Below are 8,374 nucleotides of genomic sequence, written 5' to 3'. Positions count from 1 at the left end.
TACAGCCTACTCATAGTCCCTCTGGAAATTTTAAATGCAGCATGTTAGGATGTTGGTTAACAGAAAATAAACCTGTGAGATGACCTGCCCATGTGCTAATAATAAGTCATGAGTCTGCTTTTTAAGAAACTCTGTCACAAATGGTGGTTGAAAAAATAAATGAACGACTGAATTCCTACAGATAAGACCATCCAGATGGGACTGCTGGGGGGTAGGTTAATGAGTTGGCCCTGTGGCCTTGACAGTCTTCCTTCAAAAAAAGGGGCACGTGTTGTTCAGACAAGCCCATGGCCTCTCTTTTCCAAAGGTGAAATATACCATGGAGTGAAGGGCCAGCAAAAGGTCTCTGCCTCAGGCTCACATGGGGCTTGACTGATAGATAAAATTTGTGCTAGGAACCCCTTTTCTTTTGGGGAGTAAACTAGTCCTTCTGGTGGGTTCCTTAAGAGCAATCAGACCTAGATGTGAACATTTTATACAGGCTTTACACTCCTGGTCTGTAAGGATTTTCAGAGAGTCATGCATTTATGGGTTAGATAAGAGATAAAGAGATCCATGATTATCTTGCTCTTTACTTTTAATGTGTGTATGTGGGAAATACACCACCATTAGATTGCTTTAATTTCTAGATTTGTTTTTTTGCTCTATCACTAGTAATTAGCTCCACTTTTCCAAAATACTAATCAGTTCAGCATTTTCTGAAAGGACTTCTTTCTGCACTGCAGAAATTCCATTTGCATGGAATGTTGAATTCACTCAAAATAAAAAAAGACTTTCGGGGCCAAAAGACACAACAGATATTAGGAATTTTTTTATTTTTTTATTTTTTTTTTTTTTTTTTTTTTTATTTTTTATTTGAGGTGGTTAAAAAATAACAGCAACAGAAACAACAGTGATATGTGGCTGTTAGTTTCTGGGTATATGATCCTGTTGCTTTATTCGTTGGACAAAATGTAGCATGGATAACAACTAAACTCCTTGGTCTTGGGAGCTGCTTCATCTTTTGGCTGATGGACAATTTACAGAGTTAGCTCCATGATTTCTAGTGTCCCAGGAGTGCATTAGAGTTTCACAGCAGGAGATTTGTAAAAGGGAAAGGAACAGTGTACAGGGAATTAAAAGGTCTGTAAAACTAGAGGCTCCCTCTCCTGTGAGGAGTGATCTTGTCTAAATCAATAAATGTCTGTGGTCTGTGTTTTTCAGCTGTGATTATTATGACTGTGTGTTCACTCGGTGTGTTCTGAGCAATGTTGGCTTAATAAAACACACAAAAATGTATTTACAGCTATTTCTCAAAATTCTAAATAACTGTTCCTTTTGGTCTCTGTCCTCGGCTGTTCACAATTCATAATGCAAACAGCTTTTGGCTCCAAGTCCAGTGAAGGCAAGCTGAAGTCCAGCCACATGGCTACTGCAGTCAACGTTTGTAAAACTTTGTACAGGCTTAAAGGTAAGCACATGCTTAAATGGTTTGCTAACTCTGAGTCTCATTTCTCCTGAGTATTTAGGAGAACATTATTTTTAATGGCTGTGCCTTGCACATACCCATTTTCCATTACTCTGTATTTATGATTACCGATGCTTCTTCTGAACTGTTTATCTTGAATCAGAAACTGTAATAAAAGGGAATCAATGAAAAGCAATGAAAAGTTGCACTCTGATGGAACAAGTAGTCAAAGCCAATGAATGAGCAAAAAATCTTAAGTCCCAGATTTCTTTTGCAGAAATGCTATGTAAACACATGGAAAAATGAAATGTAGCTAAAGAATAGGAAATCAGGGGAAAAGTGGCTATGCGTATGTTGCAAACGGGTATTTTATTTTGGTTTATTTTTTCTTACTGCAACATAACTGGTACCTGCTGAGTCTTATCCACAAGGTCCTGCAGGTGTTACAGATTTCTACCACAGGGTACCTAAGCAGGGTTTAAGTCTCCTGCATGTATCAGTGACTGACTTTTCAAGTCTGAGAGTTTTGATCTCTTAGAAAAACCATAGCACTTAGTTTCTGCTAAGTGGGGTAGGTAACATTCAGGAGCATAAATTTATGCAACTACCACAACAAAACCAGAATAGCAGTGGCAGTGAAGGGAAAACATATTTCCATTTACAAAAATTATTAAATCAGTTCTAATTCCAGGGTAGCAGCTTGGGAAATGAAATTCACAGATATAAAGCGAAGATAGAGCTGAGGCTGAATTCTTAAAAGTAAGACCATGAAACAGAAAACAAACTAGCTGGTAATAAGGAGGACATGTTGTTTATGAACTGTTTGGTTACATTTTCTGCTGATCCATCTGCCTGTGGAAATCCTTTGCCATTCCTTGAAGACTAAAATATCATTCTGAAGATAGAGGCAGGATTCAAGCAGTACCATTCTCCCCAGATATCTTCTGATGAGGTGTCAGCTTCCTTTTGGCAGAGTCTGAAGGAGAGATAAGGGACTGTGGTTACAGGCACAAAGGGCTTTTATGACAAGGTGAGAAAGAGAAAGTTTCAGATTAGCAGGAATTTGTATCTTTATTGTGCTTTTAACTCCAGTTCAAATCTTAAAACAGATTTTTGCTGGTACATGAACTCAGTGAACTAATGTCCTATTGCATTTTAATTTCATCACTCTTCCAAGGCTTCAAAGGCTGCTCCAAGTCTAGAGAAAAGTTCACAATCTACTTGTTTTGGTTACAGAAATGGGGGTTTGTTGTGTGTGGTCACAAAACAGGGAGAGTACTTGAAGCAGATCAGCCAAGAATAAAAAAAGGCTACTATTTGTTATAAAAAATCCATTGTATTTGTACCTGAAAATGAATAATCTTAACTAGCTCTTTACTGTTAAAGTAAGGACTGCTAATTTTTAAGAATACAAATACAGGAAGCCTCAGAGATAGGTGTTTAAACTGACTGGTAATAAAATTGAGTAAATCAGTACCACAGATATAAAAAGCTGCAGGATGTATTTCTTGAAGTCTCTCTCCCATCGCTGTCCTACTCTCCTTTTGGTCATCCAAAAATGTTTTTAGATTTGCAAATATATTCCACAAATTCAAGTTTTGGAGCTTTAAAATTGTGACCTGCCGAAGTTCCCTCTAAGCCTGAAGGATATATCACATTCCATAAAATTGTTAAGACTGTCCATCACATCAGATGGAAATCTAGTAAGTGCAGTAGGATCTCTCCACTTAGGAATCATGCACAGTATTTTTTGTGCCCATCATTTGAAAGGAAAAGTGCTGGTGTGTAAATTCAATTATTTCAACTACATAAAACTTGCCAATTTACTCCTGGGCTCCCATGTTTTAGGTGTACCTATATATGTTATGTTACTTCAGGGAGTGTCAACTGTACTTTGACTTGGTGGGAAGTGAGATAAAAAAGAAACTAATATTGGGTTCGTTGGAAAAGGACGATTAGAGTGGAACTGGTGAAAATTCAGGGGGGCAGAATTTAAATTCCCTTTCTCTAGGTTCTTGAAAGAATCCACATAGACTGAAGAAATGGTGTAATTACTAGCACTGCACTGAACTGTATAAAAACAGAGAAGAAATCAACAAATAATCCTAAGGAAAAGATGCCAGATTCAGACCTGAACATTTCTCAGAAGTGATAAGAAACCCAGTCACTGTCAACTTCACTAAAAACTGGATGGGTTCAAATACAGCACCTGACGGGAGTAGTAAGACAAGTGCAAATCCTGTTCTGCTGGTCTGTCACATCTATCTGTTTGTTTTAATTTAAAGTGTAAAATAACAATAATTTTGTCTCTGGTGCCTTGGGACAGCATCTACAAAGGGGGACGTAGTGGCCAGTACTGAATAGAACCTGAACTCTGGTTCTGGATGTGCATATCAGTCCACAAACCCACCTCCATCAGAACCTACAAAGGAAGATCAGTGATCCAGCACTGAAAAATGTCATCTCTTTGCAGTTCAGGGGAACTTCTGGATACCCAAATATTTTTCAGGGCATAAAAATAGATGCAGTACCTAAATTTAGGGGCTTATCTCAAAAGTCTTGGTAGTCCTTATTTGGGCAAAGCAAATATCAGTTGCTTGGGAGTTTTCATGATGTGAAGGCTGTGACACACATAGGCATGTGATTTTGTTTACTCAAAAGTAATTTGTTTATTTCTGCTGTATCTTAGTGTAGAATATTATCATTCAAAGGCAGATGAATGTATAAACAATTGTAGGTTGGTGTAAAACAGCAGCATCTATCAAGAGTCTGGCCCTACATGCTACTTGCATTATCTGAATTTCTCAAACTTTTTGCTTTTCTACATCTCTGCTCCTCTCATATCTGTGCAGGAAGATTTATTTGGCAGTAAAAATGTCCACTTAAATTGAAAGTTCAGTTATTTACTTTGTAGAAGTGAATAGCTTTCAATAAATCAGCCTTTCTTTCTCTTTCCTATTATTATTTATTATTTACATTACTGTACCAGACATGTCTACTGTAAAGCTCTCTGGCTTTGATCCACCAAAGGGGGGAAAATGTGATGCTGAAGTACAGTTGCAGAAAAGCAGCTGGACCTCTGAATTCTATTCCCCACTGGCAGACAAGGGGCTATTCTTTGTGTTGTCATTCAGTATCAGAAAAAAACAATTTTTTTTTTCTTGCTTTTCGAGGCAAAAGAAGTATTTTAGCCTCTTTAAAGGGGTGCTGAGGGCCTAGAAGAGAAGGGAAAGAACCTTCAAGAGGGATGTGTGGTGGCTGTCACAGAGGGAAGTGGAATCCTGCAGTAAGAATGCCATATAAACCCCCTAGGCAGTGAGGAACACCTTCTGTAAAAACCCAGGTGCCCATCTGTAATCCTAGACACCTCTGTGTTTTAAAACCCTGACTCTAGAAGTGTCTTCTGGGAGTAGGATTTAGGTCCTTGCTCACTGCTGAATACCCTGTCCTTTGGAGTGCTCTGGTGTGTTGCAGGGATGGAGGATCCAAGGGACTCAGGAGCTGTTGCTCTAAGGTAGAATGTGGATTACATTATTTTGTATACTTTCTGATTTGTACATTGGAGGTAGTAACTGCACCAATACAGACATTTTTTATATGATATAAATGTATTTTTATTTCACCCTGTTGTCTTGAGTGACTTAATTCCTTCTGCAGACATTTCTCCTCTTTGTCTGCATTTATTTACTGCTTGTATTGCTGAAAATCATTCCAGTGCACCAGTGATTGAAAGAGCCTGTATAAACATTTTCCAAAGAAAAGCAGGAAAAATTTGTAAAATTGCTTGCAAACTGTACTTATCAGGGTGTGCTGTGGTATGGTCTGTACTCTGTGTCATCATGTGACAAGAATCCCTAGTCTGTCCCTGTAGCTGTCCCTTATGTTCAAACTGCTTTCAAACCTGATGTTATTTCTGTCTTTGTTTTTGGCAACAGGGTTAGCAAGTTTAAATTTTGGAAGGCAGGGAAGGGGAGAGATACAGAACTGCTTGCTTGAAGGGGTCAGAAAGGACAGGCTAGCTGAAAGAAGGCAGAGTTGCTAATGCATTTCTCTTCCATCTCCTCGAGGGGCAGAGGAAGGCAAAATCCTACACGGGGCCCAGTGGTCCCTTCCCCCCACTTTCATCTCACCCATCCTATAATCTTCGTGTCAAAGCCAACCTCCTCCCACTGGAGGATGACTGGATGTGATTCCTTTCAGAGGCTGTCAGCGCTTCTTCTGTAACTGCCCTGTGGAGATGCTGTTGAGTGACATGAAACACTTTTTCTCCTGACAGGATTAGAGAACCATCTCTCCACACTGCCCAGCTTCCCCCTCTGCCTCCACCAGCTCTCTCTATGCAGCCAAAGAGGCAGGCTTGAGGCTTGGATAACAAAACAGCATTGGGTTGCTTCTCCCACGTTTGTCACTGACAGAGGAACACTGTGATTAGAGGAAACTTTTCACATAGCAAACCAACTCATTTTTGGAGCAAGGGGAATCATTAGTCTATGTCCATTTCTTTTATGCCTCCCTATTTATATCTTATGGAAGGGTAAGGATTGCCCAGTGTTATGCCCAAGCTTTGGTCCTTCCAGATGAATTCCTACTCCGCCCATCATCTCATTGGGTGTTCTGCATGATGCAGAAGATGAGAGCGGTGATTAGCCTGTCCCAGCAGAAATGCCACTGATTGATCTCTGATAATTGAAAACGTCCGTCTTACTGGGAAGATATATGATAAAATCTTGCCATCAGGACTCCCAGAATCAGCATTTTTATCCTGGGTATTCATTTTTACTCACTGTCAAAATCTTAATGTGAGAGGGACAGAGATATATTTTTTTAGTCACTGTAGTGGGTGATCAGTCTAGTACCAACTTTCCTCTGCCCTGTGTCATAGCTGATGCTTGCTTCAAGTCTCCCTCTCTCCATTGTCCTTTGACCAGTTTGTACTCTCTGTTATTATTTGGGTATGTTGGGTTACCAAAGCAAGTCTTACTTTTCATTTAACAACTTTCCCTTCATCCCTAAGTTGAAGTGCATTTTTAAATGAATGCCTTGGCCTTGTTTCTATTAAGTTTTGCTAACTGAAGCATCTTCAATGACCAATTATCTGACCCTACATTTAACTATATACTTTTCTCATTGCCTAAATACAGATGTGTGAATATGTATGAAAAAATATATTTACTACATAAAACCAACTAGAAAGAAGCAGAACATTTTTTTTCCATTGCCTATCTCTCGGGGTTAGGATTTATTCAGCCAAGTATTTATTCATATTATTAATTTGGCTTGCAGTAAGCATGTATATTGAAATCAATGTTGTGTCTGCTTACAGGTTGAATCTGGCTCTACAAATTTACAATACTATGTTACTACACTGCAGTATGCTGTAATGTTCAAATCTTTGACTTTATTAAGCAGGATGTAATATGCCAAATCTTTGCAAATTACTCATTGTTTTGGTACTGGATGTTGGCAGCATTATCATTAACACAGCAAGCCAAATGAACCTTTCTCTAGATTTTCCAGTTAATTTTCCAAGCAGATGTCAATACAAGTAACTAATTTCAGATTATCTCAAATAATTGTACTTTTCAATCTGAAGTTTGGGATCCATGTTCACATTATTCCAAGGGAAGCCCTTTAGAAAAGCTGTGACCTCTTTGCTCTTGAAGGTTAGAGGAAAGCTTTTTCTTTCAGCTCTTTACAGCTCTGCTTCCATATGCTGCCAATTCTACTCATCAGCTCTACTCATCTTTTTTTTGCCAAGGACAACCAGCCCTTTCTGGCTTTTTCCACCTTTAATTTGTTCCATTCAGCTTTATTTCTGGAGAAGAGGACTAATTTCTTCTCTAAAGAAGCAATTTTCTTGCAACAACAACTCAAGCATTATGGCCTTAGCATGGCTAAGAAACACTGAAATGTGAAAAAAGGCACGTGGATCCTATGGTGATGAGCAGGCTTAAAAACACTTAGCTAGATCAAAAAGGCTGAGCTGCTGAGTTTTTTGGCTTCTGTTTGGATTTTTTGTTTCATTTAATGGGCAGTGTCAACAGAGCCAGAACTCTGAAAGGCATCCCAGACAGGAAAAGCCAGTTGGGAAATGACCTGAAACTGTTGTTGGCACTGGGCTCTAAAAATGAGACTTTTATTGTCTGCAAAGGAGCTGCTGCAGGTCACTGTCTGTGGTGCCGTGCTGAGGGTACCTCCAGCCAGGGGGATTTCATGTATAAAAAGAAAATGGTGTACAAACTGAAAATCCCCTTCTTGAATTTCTGATGTGGACTTTTGATTTTCCTGGGGCAGGAATTTTTCTTCTTCTGATTTTGAAGCCAAATAAAAATTGCAACCCAAGGCCTGACTTTTCATCAGATACTTTAAAATCAATTATGAGACAGGCTGAAAGGACTTCAGAGAAAGTGCTGCAGAGAATCTTGATTACTTTCCTGACACAAACTTCTTATATTGTCTAACTAGCACCACAAATAAAGACAAAATGGTTGCCTGCTATGCAAAAATTCTGCCATAAAAAGAAAAAAAGGAAGGAGAAAGGCAAAGGCATAATAAATCTACAAAGGAAACCAAGTGACCTCTCTTGATCTTTACTATCAAGGCACCAAGTGTGTGTTTCTTAATGTCCAATTCTAGCTAAATTTAATCTATACACTGTCTAACATATTCCCTCTGGGGAATGCAATGCCAAATGAGCACACAGTGTTCTCACATTAAAGTCTTCCATCAGCATTGCTGTGGGCTGTGGGGGATATGAAGTCAGGCAGTCTCCTTGCTACTCCAGCCTGAAGAAGAGGCCAAAGTTCAGCAGTTTCATTAATTCATTCAGGAAGAGAGGAAAGTAAAAACAAACCAAGTATTTGTTTTCATTGATTGTCCAGGTTTCATTGATTGTGCAGACAACTAGTTCACTTGGTTGTTTTATTT

The sequence above is a fragment of the Heliangelus exortis genome, chromosome 3 (genome assembly GCF_036169615.1).
Source record: "Heliangelus exortis chromosome 3, bHelExo1.hap1, whole genome shotgun sequence".
In the NCBI taxonomy this organism is placed as follows: Eukaryota; Metazoa; Chordata; class Aves; order Apodiformes; family Trochilidae; genus Heliangelus; species Heliangelus exortis.
Note: the sequence above shows the minus strand (reverse complement) of the source record.